The following is an 18181-nucleotide window of genomic DNA, read 5'->3' on the forward strand; positions in this document are numbered from 1 at the left end:
CAGTGCCTGGCCAAGACATTTTTAATCACACCAGAGTGAGTTTTGTTGTCACATTTTTCAGTCCAAGTACAAAGAGGATATCTGGTCTTACACACTTTGTCTAGTTTCTCCCAAATTTCTGCCTTAGGTAATGTTACTTCCCAGAGTAAAAGACATTAATGATCATTGATTTCGTTTGAAGTTTGATGATTGTGACTTCCTGGTCCAAATAGTTACTTTGTTGTTCATGATGGCACCTGGTCTTTCATTAATTGTTTACTTATATGTTTCAATTTACTGAAATTATTTTCAGTCAGGCTTGTGGATGTGCAGCAAAGTTTACCCTCTAACTATACACTTTGGGAGCCAGATAATCATATTAAGAGTGGAAATTAATGAGATAGAGACTAGGAAAATTATAAATAAAATTAATAAAACAAAAAGCTCGTTCTTTGAAAAATAAATAAAATTGATAAACCTTGGCAAGATTAATTAAGAAAAGAAGAGAGGAAACCCAAATTAACAAGATCGAGGGATGTCACAGGAAAAATCACAAGTACTCAAGATATCCAAACAATTATAAAGGACTATTTTCAAAAATTATACTCTCTAAAGAAAGAAAACCTAGCAGAAATTGATGCATTTTTAGAGAAATACAAGTTGCCCAAACTGAGCAAAGAAGAAGTAAATCAATTTAATAAGCCAGTATCTTACAACGAGATACAGGAAGCAATCAGAAGTCTTCCAACAAGAAAAAGCCCAGGACCAGATGGATTCACAATGGAATTCTATAAGATCTTTAAAGAAGAACTAATACCCATATTCTTCAAGCTCTTCAGAAAAGCAGAGAAGAAGGGGGCTATCCCAAACTCATTCTAAACTGCCAATATCATACTCATCCCCAAACCAGGCAAAGACCCAACCAAAAAAGAGAATTACAGGCCAATTTCCTTGATGAACACAGATGCAAAGATCCTTAAGAAGATTCTAGCTAACAGAATCCAGAAACACATAAAAAAAAATCATACACTATGATCAGGTAGGCTTCATCCCAGAGATGCAGGGATGGTTTAATATACGTAAATCAATAAATGTAATCCAACACATCAACAGATCCAAGGTCAAGAATCACATGATTATCTCCACTGATGCAGAAAAGGCTTTTGATAAGATACAACATTCATTCATGTTAAAAGCTCTGGAGAAAATAGGAATAGAAGGAACATTCCTTAAAACAATAAAAGCCATATATGACAGACCAATAGCCAATATTATACTTAATGGGGAAAAACTACAAACAATTCTCCTAAAATCAGGAACAAGGTAAGGATGCCCACTGTCTCCACTCCTCTTCAATATAGTCCTGGAACCCTTAGCCAGGTCAATAAGGCAAGAATAAGACATTAAAGGGATCCACATAGGAAAGGAAGAAATTAAACTATCCCTTTTTGCAGATGACATGATACTATACCTTCATGATCCCAAAAACTCCATCCCCAAACTCTTAGAAATTATAAATCACTTCAGCAAAGTAGCAGGATACAAAATCAACCCACAAAAATCAGTCACCTTCCTGTACACTGACAGTGTACAAGCAGAGAGAGAAATAAAGGAGGCAACCCTATTCGCAATAACTCCCCCAAAAATAAAATATTTAGGAGTTAACCTAACCAAAGATGTAAAAGAAGTATTTAACGAAAACTATAAAAACTTAAAGAAAGAAATTACAGAAGACATCAGGAAATGGAAAGACCTTCCATGCTCTTGGATAGGCAGACTTAATATAGTGAAAATGGCAATACTGCCAAAATTAATATACAAATTCAATGCAATTCTTATTAAAATCCCAATGACATACATTTCTGAAATACAGAAAACAGTCCAAAAATTCATATGGAACAACAAAAGACCTAGAATAGCCAAAACAATTCTAGGGAACAAAGACAACATGGAAGGGATATCCATGCCGAACTTCAAACTCTACTATAGAGCTATAATAACAAAGACAGCATGGTACTGGCACAAAAACAGACCCGAAGACCAATGGAATAGAAAATCCAGAAATTATACCACATACCTACAGTCAGCTGATATTTGACAAAGGAGCCAAAGACATACAGTGGAAGAAATGCAGCCTCTTCAACTACTGGTGCTGGGAAAACTGGGAGGCCACATGCAGAAAACTAAAAGTGGACCCCAGCCTATCACCATGCACCAACATCAACTCAAAATGGATTAAAGACCTTAACATCAAACCTGAATCTCTGAAACTACTGCAGGACAGAGTAGGAGAGACACTTGAACTAATAGGCACAGGCAGGAACTTCCTGAACAGAGTCCCAGGGTCACAACAAATTGGAGAGAGACTCGACAAATGGGACTACCATAAAATAAAAAGTTTCTGCACAGCTAAAGCTATAGCAACTAAGCTAGAAAGACAACCAACTAACTGGGAAAAAATATTTACCAGCAATATATCAGACAAGGCGTTAATATCCAGTATATACAGGGAACTCAAGAAACTAATCCCTCCCAAACCTAACAAACCAGTTACTAAATGGGCAAGGGAACTAAAGAGGGACTTCTCAGAAGGAGAGATAAAAATGACAAAGAAACACATGAGGAAATGTTCACCATCCCTGGTTGTAAAGGAAATGCAAATAAAGACAACCCTGAGGTATCACCTTACCCAGTCAGAATGGCCCACATCCTAAAGTCAGCCAACAACAAATGCTGGAGGGGATATGGAGAAAGAGAACCCCTATTACATTGCTGATGGGAATGTACACTCATACAACCACTTTGGAAAGCAGTCTGGAGGGTCTTCAGAAAGCTAAACATTGACCTCCCTTATGACCCAGTCATACCACTTCTAGGCATTTATCCTGAACAACAGGAACCAGTATACAAGGACACATGCACCTCCATGTTTATTGCAGCACTGTTCACAATAGCTAGAATATGGAAACAACCCAGATGTCCCACCACAGATGAATGGATCCAAAAATTGTAGTATCTATATACAATGGAATATTATGCAGCCATTAGAAAGGACAAATGGCATTTACAGGGAAATGGATGGAGCTAGAAGAAATCATGGTGAGCTAGGTAAGTAAGCCAACAGAAAAGAGACAAATGGCACATGGTCTCCCTGATAAGTAGATGTTAAATCCAAAATATAAGGTGATATGACAAAATTAACAAGACTTCCACTCATCTGGTTGAATCACTACTAAATAACCCCATGCTTGCTGACCACATATATGGTATATTTGTGCATACCAGAGGGAAATCAGGAGGATGACACAGAACTAGAGGGAATCAGGGAAAAACATACAACAGTGGGACCCATCAGCTGCACTGGACATTGATAAAATGAACTAAACAACTCAATGGCAGCCATGGGAGGGAGGGAACAAGTGGGAATCAGGGAACAGCTGATGCTATGCAAAACAAAAGAAATGTACATATCACCCATGTGGAAGAAATAACTGTATTGCAAAGCTCATAGAACTCATAAATGTTATAGACCACGATAGACAATTTGCCCCATGAAAGTTAGAATGTGTTTGTGACTTTAACTAAGCATCACTATCCCACAATACTGTGAAATTTGGGAAATTATGTAATCACTTAATCACAATAAAGAATTTGAAAAAAAATATAAACTTTGATGAGTTTTGGCAGATAATACAGCATATTTTAAGATATAGCACATTTCAGGCCAAGTATGGTGTTTCAATACCATACACAGGAATTGGGGTAAAAAGATTCGGATCCAACCCAGCTCCAGCACAAGCTGGGGAAACAAACTAAAAGTCAAAAGGATTAGGGCATGGCTCAGTGGACTTTCCTGTCCAGGCTGGCTTCAAACCATGATGTTCAGATCTCAGCCTCCTGAGTAGCTAGGATTATAGGCGTGAGCCACGGGTACCTGGTTGAATGCATATTTTGGATAAATACTTAGGAGTGAGTTACTAGGTCATATAATTGCCAAACTATTTTCCAAAGTAACTATTTATCATTTTCTTTGGTGTTCAAATTATCTTATCATGAAGCTAATGAGAACTCCTTCTAGTAGGTTCCTGTCCTATTGACATGACTCCAGTAGTCTTCAATAGTTTCCTTGTTTCAGGCATTATAGAACTTTCCAGGCTTATCTTGTACATTTTCTGCCTTGACTTGACATCAGATACTGTTCCAAGAAACTTTTTCAGTGATAAATGGTTATTAGACAAGTACTGCTGCTTGAGCCAAATCTCCAGTAAAGCATTTCTTTCCTTTTTTTTTGACCAGTCCTGGGACTTGACCAGGGCCTGGGCACTGTCCTTGAGCTTCTTTTGCTCAGGGCTAGCACTCTACCACTTGAGCCACAGCGCCAATTCTTGCTTTTTGTGTGTATGTGGTATTGAGGAATCGAACCCAAGGCTTCATACATATTAGGCAAGTAATCTACCACTAAGCCACATTCCCATCTTTTTTTTTTCTGCCAGTCCTGGGGCTTGACAAGACCTAGACACTGTCCCTGAGCTTGTTTTTGCTCAAGGCTAGCACTCTACTACTTGAGCCCTAGGCCCATTTCTGGCTTTTTTGAGTAGCTTATTCGAAATAAGTCACCAGGACTTCACTGGGACTTTTCTACCCAGGATGGCTTTGAACCACAATCCTCAGATCTCAGTCTCCTTGAGTAGCTAGGATACAGGCATGAGCCACTGTCACCTAACTTTTAATGTCACTTTTAACCTATGAGTTTTCTGCTTCATTCCATTCTCTCTCTCTCTCTCTCCCTCTCTTTCCCTCTCCCTCTCCCTCTCCCTCTCCCTCTCCCTCTCCCTCTCCCTCTCCCTCTCCCTCTCCCTCTCCCTCTCCCTCTCCCTCTCCCTCTCCCTCCCTCTCCCTCTCCCTCTCCCTCTCTCTCTCTCTCTCTCTCTCTCTCTCTCTCTCTCTCTCTCTCTCTCTCTCTCTCTCTCTCTCTCTCTCTCTCTCTCTCTCTTTTGGCCAGTCCTGGGGCTTGAACTCAGGACCTGGGCACTGTCCCTGAGCTTCTTTTGCTCAAGGCTAGCACTCTACCACTTGAGCCACAGTACCATTTTTAGCTTTTTCTGTTTATGTGGTGCTGAGGAATGGAACCCAGGGCTTCATTCATGCTAGGCAAACAGTCTACCACTAAGCCACCTTCCCAGCCCTCCATTCTTTTCCTTATGATTCTTCTGCTGAGGAATTGGGAGAGATTTCCTACAAGGGTAGCATGTGTTTAAATATTTTTTAATTAGGAGGTCATTAGGCAGGACAGCTTCATAGCTTTAACTTTTTTTGTCGGTTGTGGGGCTTGAATTCTGGGGCTAGGTGCTATCCCTCAGCTCTTCAGCTCAAGGCTAGCACTCTACCACTTGAGCCACAGAACCACTTGCAGCTTTTTCTCTTTATGTGGTGCTGAGGAATTGAACCCAGGGCCTCATGCATGTGAGGCAAGCACTCTACCACCGTGCCACTTTCCTAGCTTTAAGTTCTTACATAAGCAAACCAAAACCTAATGTAAACAGAAAACCAAGAGACTCACCAATCAGTGACTACTAACTAGAGACATAACCAATCAGAGGCTGCCAACTAGCCCTAACTAGAAATTTGACCAGTCAGAATGCAAACTAGAGACTTTTCCCATCAGACACCAACTCACCCCAACTAGATTTTTTCCCCCACTCCAATCCATCAAATACATTTCCCTCATCTTCCTTCCACATTCATCCTATAAAAGCTACTTGTACACATTGCTATATCAAGTTCTCTGAACCTCTTCTGAATTATACAAGACTTTTTAAAAAACGTATTTTGTGCTGGGTGCTGGTGGCTCACGCCTGTAATCCTAGCTACTCAGGAGGCTGAGATCTGAGGATCGCGGTTCAAAGCCAGCCCGGGCAGGAGAGACCGTGAGACTCCTATCTCCAATAAACCACCAGAAAACCTGAAGTGGCGCTGTAGCTCAAGTGGTAGAGCGCTCGCCTTGAGCTGAAGAGCTGAGGGACAGCGCCCAGGCCCAGAGTTCAAGCCCCACGGCCGACAAAAAAAAAAAAAAAAAACGTATTTTGTCTGAAGCTGAGAAAGTGTCCCTGGCTAGACTTTGCTGATTGCAGACTTGTGGTAGTTTACATGCTTCTCTGCCTTTCTACTTCTGCCTGCTGGTGAGTAGCTCAGAAACCACCTCAGACTTAGTCATGACTTACCCTGGTATTGTACATACTATCCACTTTTCACTCTGCTTATATTGGCAACCACTGGTGTTGAATGCCTGGTCCATTAATTCATAAAAGCTTGCTAAATGCAATCTTCTATCTCATCTTATGTTCTGGATAAGTCTTTCCCCAAAAGGCAAGCAGAGGCAGTAAAAGGTTGACAGCATTGCCAAGATGTCTGATATGAATGAAATATTGTGCTTTCCTCCTACATGTGGCTTTTCTCTGAAATCAGATAGAATCCAGGCCCATGTGATTTTTTTTCAAACGTCTGCTTTTCCAAATGGGATTGACTTTGTTCTAGACATTCGCTGCCTTGACCCTTCTGGCCCAACACTATTTGAATGACTTTCATCAGGTATATCTTGGGTCCTGGAGCCAAAAAGAGTTAAAGAGATGCTTAAAGCTAGCCTTGAGCAAAAGAGCTCAGGGATAGCACCCAGACCCTCCATTCAAGCCCCACAATTGACAAAAAGAAAAAGATACTTGGGGCTTGGAAGGTGGCTCAATGGTGGAGTGATGTCTTGCATGTATGAGGCCCTGGGTGTGATTCCTCAGCACCATATAAACAGATAAAGCCAGAAGTGGCACTGTGGTTCAAGTGGTAAAGCACTAACCTTGAGCTGAAGAGGTGAGGGACAATGCCCAGGCCCAGAGTTCAGGCCCCACAACACACACACACACACACACACACACACACACACACACACACACACACAAAAAGAGGCTGGGCACCAGTGGCTCATGCCTGTAATCCTAGCTACTTAGGAGGCTGAGATCTGAGGATCGTGGTTCAAAGCCAGCCCAGGCAGGAAAGCCTGTGAGACTCTTATCTCCAATAAACCACTCAGAAAACCAGAACTAGCCTTGAGCTGAAGAGCTGAGGGACAGCGCCCAGGCCTAGAGTTCAAGCCCCACGACTGCCACCCCCCCCCCCACCCCCCACCTCCAAAATACAAACTCTTATAAGTAAAAAGACAAAAACAATGCAACTTAAGAATGGGCAAAGGAACGGAATAGGCATTTCTCCAAAGACAATATGCAAATGGCAATTCCCTTGCTAATAGGCACAGGGACGCTGCTCAACATCATTAGCTGTGATGGAAATCAAAATCAAAAGCATAGTGAGGTATGCCTTCACACCTTCCAGAACAGCCACAGTGAAAAAGCCAGGAACAGGTGCTGGCAAGCAGGGGAGATGCTGGAGTCCCTACACGTATGTTGGGAATGTAAAAGGCTATCTCTGGTTTGGGAAGCAGACTGGCAGTTCCATGAAAAGTGAGAGCATGTGACCCAACAGCTCCATTCCTCTATATCTACAGTAGCTCCTCTACCTCCTCTACCCTGCCTCCTTGTTATCTGGGGTTTCAGTGACCTGTGGGTGAGAGTGAGGGATGGGTGAAAATGTTGAAAGGGGTGACCTTGATCAGGATGCATTGTGTTCATCAGCTGCTTTGTTAAAAGGTTACTACTTTGTACACTGTGGCACTGTGGCTCAAGTGGTAGAGTACTAGTCTTGGGCTGAAGAGCTGAAGGACAGCACCCAAGGCTAGAATTCAAGTCCCTTACCAACAAGAGAGACAGACAGACAGACAGACAGACAGACACAGAGAATCAGAGAGACAGAAAGAGAGAAGTCTGATTCAGAGGTCACTGCTTAAATACTGCACCATCCTGCCAAATAAATACCACATCCTCCACTGACTGAGAACCCAAAGTCTGGCTTTGCTTCTGGCCCTTTTAACTTTTCTTATTCACTCTTCCTGAGAAATATTAGGGCCTGGAGTCCCAAGTTAATTTTAGAGACCCTAAGCCTTCTGGGACATCCTCCCAAACACTGCATAAACATAGATGAGTGTAACAGGATGAAGGCTATTTGGTTATGTTTTCTGAGTTTTAATAGATTATAGTTTGGTTTGTTTCTCAGCAAAAATTAACAAAAACAACAAGAGAAAAGCTGGGAAGACTGAGGTCAGAGTCATGCAGCTTTTTTCCCCCAACCTGGTGGGAAACCCTGGGATTCCTGGAGAGAATCATACCAGTGGTTCCCTACCATAGGAAACATAAATTAGCCTATAGGTACTAATGCTCTTTATGTCCACAAGTGGCATTGGTAGCACAAGATACAGAAAGACTAAAATTGATTTATTCCAAGAGTGCAAGGATGGTTCAATATTCAGAAACCTCTAGTAACAGACCCTAGGAAATCTGTAAATGTTGGATAAGCCTTTTACAAAATTCAACCTTTTTATCCTGATAAAAATCCTTACTAGGGCTGGGAATGTGACTTAGTGGTAGAGTGCTTGCCTTGTATGCACAAAGCCCTGGGTTCAATTCCTCAGTACCACATAAACAGAAAAAAAGTGACTCTATGGATCAAGTGGTAGAGTGCTAGCCTTAAGCAAAAGAATCTCAGGGACAGTGCTCAGGTCCTGAGTTCAAGCCCCAGGACTGACCAAAAAAAAAATTCCTATTGAAGTAGGAATTATTGGGTAATCCCTTAAGATATTTTAATTTTAATATTTTAATTTCTTGAGTTTTTCAGCTTATCTTGATTATTTATTTTTACATTTGAGAGTTTTAAAAAAAATCTAATTCCTTGCCGGGCACCAGTGGTGCATGCTTGTAATCCTGGCTGCTAGGAAGAAAGAGTGATCTGAGGATCGTGGTACAAAGCCAGCTTAGGCACAAAAGTCCTTGAGACTCTTATCTTTAATTAACCATCAAAAAGCTAGGCGTGGAGCTATGGCTCACGTGTCAAAGTGCTATCTTTGAGCAAAACAGCTTGGGGACAGTACCCAGGTCCTGAGTTTAAGCCCCAGGTGTCTGTCTGTCTGTCTGTCTTTCTCTCTCTCTCTCTCTCTCTCTCTCTCTCTCACACACACACACACACACACACACACTAAAAGTACTCAGCCTCATAAACACAGAAATGAAAATTAGAAATTAGGACCACCATTAATTACTACTAAGCACATACCAGAATGAATACAATTAAAAAGATCAAGCTGGGCACTGGTGGCTTATATCTATAATCCTAGCTACTTAGGAGGCTGAGATTTGAGGATTGAGGTTCAAATAGCCTAGGCAGAAAAGGGACTTTTACTTCAATTCACCACCAAAAAGCTGAAAGTGGAGCTGTGGCTCAAGTGTGAGCTTTGTCAGCTGTGAGCAAAAAAGCCAAGCAAGAGCATGAGTCTCTGAGTTCACGCCCTAGTACTGACAAAGCAAAACAAAACAATCCCATTACTCACACACACACACACACACACACACACACACACACACACACACACACACACACACACACACACACGTACCACCAAATCAACCTTTGAGTTTACAGGGGGAAAAAATTAGGGAGACTGATGATTCTTTTTCAGAAAGAGCATGAGATAGTATGTTAGCTATTTGCAGTGTTGTGGTAAACACCTGAGAAATACAACTGAAAAGAGAATTGTTTATTTCCACTCATGGTTTCAGAGTGTGCAGTCCATACTGCTGGGCTCCATTGATTCTGGGCCTGTGCTTAAGGAAGAGCATCATGGCAGAGGACTGTGTGGAGGAGGCTGCTTGCCTCATGATGGACAGGAAGTGCTTGCCTCATGATGGACAGGAAGCGATGAGGCCATGAGAGGATCAATGTCCAGTCTTCAAAGCCATACTCCCAATGACTTCCTCCCTGCAGCTACCACTGCAGATACATGGCCACCTCCTTCAGTTTCTAGAACCTCCAGAAACAGTGCCACCATGTGAGAACCAAGCATTGAACACAGGGGGCATTTCATATTCAAAAACTGCTGAGGTCCTAGGAGCTTCTATATGCTGGTGATATTCTATTTCCACACATGACTAAGAAACAGCAAGGTTATAGTCATTTCATAAGCTGTAATTCATCCAACTGTGTACTTACAATGTATTTTTCTTCTGTATATGTGTTATACTTGAGTTTTTATTAAAGCAATTCCAATGAATACACCAGTATGCAGGCGTGCAATTAGACATTAGATTTGTGTGTCTGTCTGTCTGTCCTGGGGCTTGGACTACAGGCCTGGGCACTGACCTGAGTTTTTTTTGTTCAAGGATAACACTTTACCACTTGAGCCACAGCTCCACTTTGGCTTTTTGGTGGTTATTTGGAGATAAGAGTCTCACTGACTTTCCTGTCCAGGCTGGCTTTAAGCTGTAATCCTCAGATCTGTCTCCTGAGTAGCTAGGATTATAGGCATGAGCCACTTGTGCCTATAGCTAGACATTAGATTTTTTTTTAAAAAAACTTCAAATGCAAAACTAAATAAGCAAGGTAGATCAAAAGAACTCAAGAAACTAAAATATTAAATAAAATACACTTTTTAATATTATAAATCTTAGCAGACAAAACAGTAGGATCATGAACCAACATGAATCGACCAGGGCAACCCAAAGGAAAGAGTAACACATTCTGAAACAGACCCAAGTGTATACAAGGAAAAGGCTTATGCTAAAATAACTTCTCTATTTAGCAGGCAAGAGAGAGCCATCTGGAAAAAGAAAGAAATAAGGATAGATCCATTCCTTCATGCACACACTAGGATAAATTCCAAATGGATAAAAAGTTGAGTATAAAATAACAAGAAAATATAAGGCACATTCTGTCATCTTAAAATGAGAAAGGTTTTTTTTTTTGTACCTATGAGTCAACTTCCTGAAGCTATCAATGAAATATAGTTTGACTGAGGGAAAAATGAAAACTTTGTGCATGCCAACTTTGTGTGTGTGTGTGTGTGTGTGTGTGTGTGTGTGTGTGTGTGTGTGTGTGTGTGTGTGTGTGTGTCCTAGAGCTTGAACTCAGGTCCTAGGCACTGATCCTGAGCTTTTTTGCTCAAGGCTAGTGCTCTACAACTTGAGTCATAGCTTCACTTCTGGTTTTTTGGTAGTTAATCAAAGATAAAAGTCTCACAGACTTTCCTGCCTGGACTAGGTTTGAATCATGATCCTCAGATCTCAGACTCCTGAGAGTCTAGGACTATAGGCATGAGCCATGATCACCCAGCTCCAATTTCTTTTTTAAACTGAAAGAGAAACACTACCTTGGATGTGATCAGATCAAAGGCAGCCCTTAGAAATAAAACAGAAAAAAAGCCAATAAACTAATTTTTTAAAATAAGCAAAGGATATGAGAAAGACAGTCATAAAGAAAAAATAGAAATGATCTTTAAACATGTTATACACATTTAAAACTTTTCATCACACGTTTAAATTAAGACTAAATTGAGTCACTGCTTCCCACCTATCAGATTGGTAAAAATCCAATGATCTGACAATGTGGTATGTTGGTAATGATGTGGGAAACAGTGATTTCTCATTCAAAGCTGATGCAGGTGCAATTTAGGATTAATTTTATGGAGGCAAATTGGCCACTTCTCTCTCAAAATTACCAATGCAGATACCTAGCAACCCTATTTATTGGAATTTATCCTGCATATATAGTGTGCACCTGCAGAATGCACATGTGTGAGGTAATGCACCCAGCAATGTCTGTGATAACAGATGGAAAATAACCTGAATGTCCATGAGACACAAAGGCACAGGGTGCCTTAATCAGTGAAACAAGCAAGGCTCAGAGCAGTGTGCATTCATTCTATTTTGCAAACTGTGCTCTGCAGAAGCAGCAAAACATTTATATATATATATATATATATATATATATATATATATATATATATATATATATATGCATGAATCTCTTTGCATAAAGAGATTCTGTGTTAGAATAATTCAACACTAAACTGTAAGAGACTGCCAGCTTGAAATTCAGAAATAATGTATCTTTAAAAGAAGATAAAAGCCGGGTTCTGGTGGCTCACGCCTATAATCCTAGCTACTCAGGAGGCTGAGATCTGAAGATCATAGTTTGAAGCTAGCCCGGGCAAGAAAGTCTATGAGACTCTTATCTCCAATAAACTACTCCAAAAAAGTCAAATGTGCTGCTGTGGCTCAAGTGGTAGCACGAAGAAGCTTAGGGACAGCACCTAGGCCCTGAGCTCAAGCTCTAGAACTTGCAAGAAAGAAGATGAAGCTTATTAACTTAAATAAATCCATTGAGAGAGAGAGAGAGAGAGAGAGAGAGAGAGAGAGAGAGAGAGAGAGAGAGAGAGAGAGTGCATGCATGTGTACTAGGGCTTGAACTCAAAACCTGGGCACTGTTCCTTAGCATTTTCAATCAAGGATAATGTTCGACCACTTGAGCCATGGGTCCAGTTCCAACTTTTTGACAGTTAAGCCAGCTGGAGATGGCTTGGAACCACAGTCTTGAGCTCTTTGCCTCCTGAGTAGCTAGGATTACCAGCATCAAGCCATAATCCAATGGACATTTTGTCAGGGGATAATTCCCTCATTTAATGGACCTTTTTTTTTTTGTCAGAGTGATAAGGTTAAGTTGGAAATTAGGGAGTTCTGGAAAAATCCTCTCCACCGAGGAGAAGATTTACCTGATAGCTTGTGAAGGAAACTCATCATTGATCTTTATGCTGGGATGTTTAAACCACATGAATGTATTATTTAATCAAAATACTGAACAATAGAAGAGAGAAGTTATAGGTCACGAGCTCCTATGCCTCAATCAAGAGCCACAGCACCTCCCGCCATGCTCCTGTTCCAATGTGTCATTGGGACCATTTGCTACGTAACATTAGACACTTACAAGAAGTTTCATTGCCAGTAGAAGTTCAGAGACACTTGTCAGAACATCTCAACACAAGTCTCACTCCTGCAAGATGCAATGAGATCAAGAAGAGTGCAGACCACCCACTTAGCCTTCTCTAAGCTTCCATTTTCTCTGGGGAAAAGCGAAGGTTAAGGTTGGTTAGGCCTTGTTCTCTGTGCCAGTTTTGAAACACCCAGTTCAAAGTGTTTCCCAGATGAGGAATCTGCACCCTGGGAAAGGTAAATGACTTGCCCAAGGCTACTTGGACAGCAAGAGCAGTACTGTTCCCACTTATCTGGCACACCTGTCTCGCTCCACCCCAGATCTGTGCTACAAACCTGCCTGAGCCCGCAGCTGAGGCCAAGCCTCCAGACCCAGAGCTCTGCTCCGATGACCAGCCTGTTCTTTCTGGTGGTTGGTTGGTTTTGACCAAGTGTCTCATGAGGTTGCCCAGGTGGATGGACCTTGCTCACTAAGTTCCAGCCATTCTCCCATATCCGCCTTTCAAGAAGCTAGTACTACAAATGTGGGTCACCATGCCGAGACAAGTTGTTCCTTTTTAAATATGTGCTTTGGGCCAAAGGATTTTAGTTGAGTCACTTTCCTTCCCTGGGACTCACCCTTTGACAGGCCCTTCTGTGGGAATCTGAGGAAGACAGATTGTCTGAACACTTGAGGTCTGGTTGTAGGTAGAGGGAGGAAGAGCTAGGGAAGCTGGGAAATCTCTGCAGCTGCCCACCTTGGTAACAGACCAGCCTCAGCCTCTTGACACCTGCTGAATTTGACGCACCGCTCCCCTCTTTAATAGCCCCATTTGGCCTTCCCTCCTCTGTTCCCTGGTCCAATCTAGACCCACAATGGCAGATCAGTTGCTAGGAACCACTTCTGAACTAATCTGGAATGTTCCTAGTGGAAAACAAAGGGAAAATACTTTTTATTTTTTAATTTTTTATTTATTTTTTATTGTGAAAATACTGTACAGGGGGGTTACAATAACATGGGCACGATAATGAGTACATTTCTTTTTTTGGGGGGGGGTCCAGTCGTGGGGCCTGAACTCTGGGCCTGGGCGCTGTCCCTCAGCTCTTCAGCTCAAGGCTAGCACTCTACCACTTGAGCTATAGCACCACTTCCGGCTTTCTTTGCTTATATGGTGCTGAGGAATCGAACCCAGGGCCTCGAGCATGCAAGGCAAGTGCTCTACCACTGAGCCACCTTCCCAGCCCATGAGTACATTTCTTATCAAGCATTGTAGCCTCCTCCTTTGTTTCCCCTTCCATCCTCCCCCCAAAAATAGAATTCTTAATGAATAGAACAGCTTTGTTCCAGAGCTATTAGCCCACAGGGGTCTGTTCATGACTTTGGCCCTCACACTTATTGACTTTGGGTTCAAGTCCTGTTCTTCTATGGATGTTGGCTAGGCCATCTCTGTCCCTCCTGGGCTTGGCCCTCTTGTTCTGACTCATAATCTGGTTTGCCCACATCTTCCAAGTAATGACATCAACCATCCAATCATACAGTTTCACATCCTTCCTTCCCTGCTTTGAACACCCACCCCACTGAATTACAGGGTTTCTTCCCCCTTTCTCTTTCTTTCTTTCTTTCTTTCTTTCTTTCTTTCTTTCTTTCTTTCTTTCTTTCTTTCTTTCTTTCTTTCTTTCTTTTTTATTGTTGTTGTTATTTGTTCTTTTTCCTTCCAACTGCTGAGGATCAAATCCAAGGCCTTGCACATACTAAGTAAGGGCTCAGCCACATGACCTACATCCTCAGCCTGAGAGTTGTTTTCATTGGATCACTAGCTTGGTTTTGATTGTTGTTTTCTCATCCTTCACACTAATGCACATGTTTTGTCCACAAGTAAAACCATGCATGTTTCACAGTTAGTTATCATTTCCCATTTTTTAAATCCTTCAGACACAAATACACTATCTTCTGTGAATGGGATTTGAAAGGGTGTGTCACACTGTTATTTCTATGTTCCTCTCATGTAGGATCCACTCTCCATCCCCTATCCCTGTGGCAATTAAAACCCAGATCCCTAGATTATCAGAGCAGCAAAGGGTCCTTAAGGCAGGCAAAGTGGAACAGCCCCCTCCTCGCTTTGGTTCTCAAATTCATTCCTCCTATGGAATGTCTTTTAGTTCCTGCAGCCCAGCTATGCATGAATATATATATATATAATGTTGTGACCTAACTTTCTAGATGTTTCATAGAGTTTTCTTCCCAGAATTGGTCTAATCTAACCTCACATTGCATTTTCTTGCACTGGCTTTTTACCTTAATTTCTCATGTGCTCTTATTTCTGCAGTAGAAGGAGAACTTCAATGTTGTTTCTAGGATACAACCTCTTCATGGGCATAGAAGAGAGACAGGTGCTGGAAACACATAGAATGGCAGGGAACTATGCTCGGGGCTCTCTGTTCCTGCGTGTTCAGTGAGCCCCATGCATGCTTGGTGAATAAATCCCCTTGCTCTTTGCATGAGAAAAAAAAAAAAAAGAATGGCAGGGAAATGGCTTGAGCTACTAGTCAGGGCCAAGGACGGCCATATAAATGGTGTTGCCTTGTATCAGGGATGTTTAGGCCTACAAAACCTGGATTGTTGTTAGGTGCAGGGGCTCATGCCTATAATCCTAGCTACTCAGGAAACTAAGATGTGAGGATCATGGTTCAAAGCTAGTTTGGGTAAGAAAGTCTGTAGATTCCAATTAACTATCAGAAAGCCCCAGGACACATATTTTCTCTCTCTCTCTTCTCTGTCTCTGTCTTTGTCTGTCTCTCTGTCTCTCTCTGTCTGTCTGTCTGTTTCTCTCTCTCCCTCTCTCTCTCTCCCTCCCTCCCTCTCTCTCTCTCTCTCTCTCTCTCTCTCTCTCTCTCTCTCTCTCTCTCTCTCTCTCTCTCTCTCTCTCTCTCTCTCTCTCACACACACACACACACACACACACACACTGGATTGCTAATGCTGGCAGTGGTCCTCAGGATGGAGCTGGAGAAGTACCCTGTACTTCAAAGTCAAGTTCAAAGTCAAAAGCAGATGCTGTGTGTCTGACCTTGTGCTGGTCAGGGTGAAGCAGGGCCCTCTGGCTAGAGCCCAGAGCTGCTGGCTCTGGAGAATAGCTATTTCGCTTGAGTCTACTCATCTTTTCTGTAAATCTAAAATTGTGCTGTAAAAAGTCTTATTGGGGCTGGGAATGTGGTAGAGTGCTTACCTAGCATACATGAAGGACTGGGTTCGATTCCTCAGTACCATATATACAGAAAAGCCAGAGGTGGTGCTGTGGCTCAAGTGGTAGAGTGCTAGCCTTGAGTTCAGGCCCCATGACCGACCAAAAAAAAAAAAAAAGTATTTGGCCAGGCATTGGTTGCTCATGCCTGTAATCCTAGCTATTCAAGAGACTGAGATCTGAAGATTGTGGTTTGAAACCAGCTGGGACAGGAAAGTCCATGAGACCCATCTCCAATTAACCACCAAAAAAAGCTTGAGGTAGAATTGTGTTTCAAATGGTTGGGCACTGGCCTTAAGCAAAAATGCTCAGGGACAATGCACAGGCCCTGAGTTCAAACCTCAGGACTGGCACAAATACTATTTTATATATATATTTTTTCAGTAAATATGATGTTTTGCAGGTAGACTGCATGGATCAAGTTTGCATGAGCCTCTCTAACACCTGGCCCAGTTGGGACTTCCTCCTCCTTCCTCCTCCATGCCTTCCACAGCTGCGTTAAAGATTCACTGCCCTGTGAGAATCAACAAGGACATGACCTTACACCACATCCTTGGGCGGAGAGAGAAGTGGCCCTCTCTTACCCATCAGGAGGCAGCCCACAGAGGGGAGGGAAAGTAAGCAAGATGGGGTGGCTTTCTCCTCAAAGCAGCTTTCCTTCCTTTCCTTCTTTCCTGGGAAGATACTGGAAAGCACCTGGCCCCAGCCCAGCCTCAGCTGGTCTAGCAGGGCCTCACCAGTGTCATGAGATGTTGGGTCAGGACACCTCCCTCCAATCAGGAGCTGGGGGGAGGGCTCTAGAATCTGCTACCAAATGCAAGGTGGGAGGCTCAGTGGTAGAGCGCTTGCCTTGCATGCTTGAGGTCCTGGGTTCGATTCCTCAGCGCCACATAAGCAAAAAAGAAAAAACCGGAAGTGGCGCCGTGGCTCAAGTGGTAGAGCGCTAGCCTTGAACTGAAGAGCTGAGGGACAGCGTCCAGGCCCAGAGTTCAGGCCCCATGACTGGACCCAAAAAAAAAAAAAAACCAATTGCAAGGTGGGAAGGAGTCTGCAGAGTGAAGGTTAGCAAAGTTTTCCCCAATACACACACAGGACCCTAGGGGACCCCCAAAGTGGCTTCCCCATCTATACTAAAGCCCTGCCAAGACCTTTCCTAGAGTCATGGGGTGGGCACAGGGGGAATGCAAGAGAAAGCCCACAGTGCACGCTGGTCAGCTGGCAGTGAGGAGCACCAGAAAGCACGCTGCAGAATGGGGAGAGGAAAAAGTCCAGGCTCAGTCTCCTCATCTGCAACACAGGCGTCATAACAGCATGTCGCCTGCTGGGCTCCGTGTGTGAACTGAGAGGCAGTGATTGCCTAGGGCCTGGCACTCGGCTGGGCACAGAGGTAAGTGACAGCTCTCCTGCCCTCACGCTGTATGAATGCCACCCAGGCTGATGGGGCATTCATTCTGCTGCCCCTGCCAGGGCTCCTTCCTGCCTCAGCTACAAAGGTCATAGTCATCTAGCCTTGGATCTCAGGAAGTTAGACAAAACCACCGTCATCACACCCCTTTAGGGTGGCATTTGTTGCTTCCCAGACGCAGAGCTGGAGTGGACACTGAATCACAGTGCCAAGGTCTTTGGAAAGACAGAGTTTTTAGATAAGCAAAATAAGCCCAATACACAATGAGAAAGTGTTTGAGCCCCAGAAGTTATTCATGAGGGTCCTATCTAAGCCGGGTGCCAGTGGCTCACACCTGTCATCCTAGCTGCTCAGGAGGCTGAGATCTGAGGATTGTGGTTCAAAGCCAGCCCAGGCAAGAAACTCTTTGAGACTCCTGTCTCCAATGAACCACTAGAAAACCAGAAGTGGCGCTGTGGCTCAAGTGGGAGAGCGCTAGCCTTGAGCTGAAGAGCTGAGGGACAGCGCCCAGGCCCAGAGTTCAAGCCCCACAACTGACAAAAAAAAAAAAAAGCTGAAAGTTGAAATCCTACCTGCTAGCTACTAGGGAGATCTTGGGCATAGTCTTAACCCTGGGGCCTGGGTTGAAGTGGGTCCTACCTCACACATACCCATTACAT

General features: G+C 43.0%; 1 protein-coding gene across 3 annotated transcripts in view; it reads right to left on the reverse strand.

The window, feature by feature from the left end:
* The window catches only part of Il34 (interleukin 34), a 48643-nt gene that overhangs the window by 21479 nt on the left and 8983 nt on the right, over positions 1–18181 (reverse strand). Inside the window, exon 1 of one of the 3 annotated variants that reach the window (XM_070026261.1) lies at positions 11279–11296. The exons of the other annotated variants lie outside the window; for them this stretch is intronic. The gene's annotated coding sequence lies outside the window, so the exon portion shown is untranslated. Of the gene's footprint in view, positions 1–11278; positions 11297–18181 lie in introns of those variants that run through there. 3 annotated transcript variants of the gene reach the window in all.

Source organism: Dipodomys merriami, unplaced genomic scaffold (assembly GCF_024711535.1).
Source record: "Dipodomys merriami isolate MVZ:Mamm:240054 unplaced genomic scaffold, mDipMer1.0.p SCAF_176, whole genome shotgun sequence".
Classification (NCBI taxonomy): Eukaryota; Metazoa; Chordata; class Mammalia; order Rodentia; family Heteromyidae; genus Dipodomys; species Dipodomys merriami.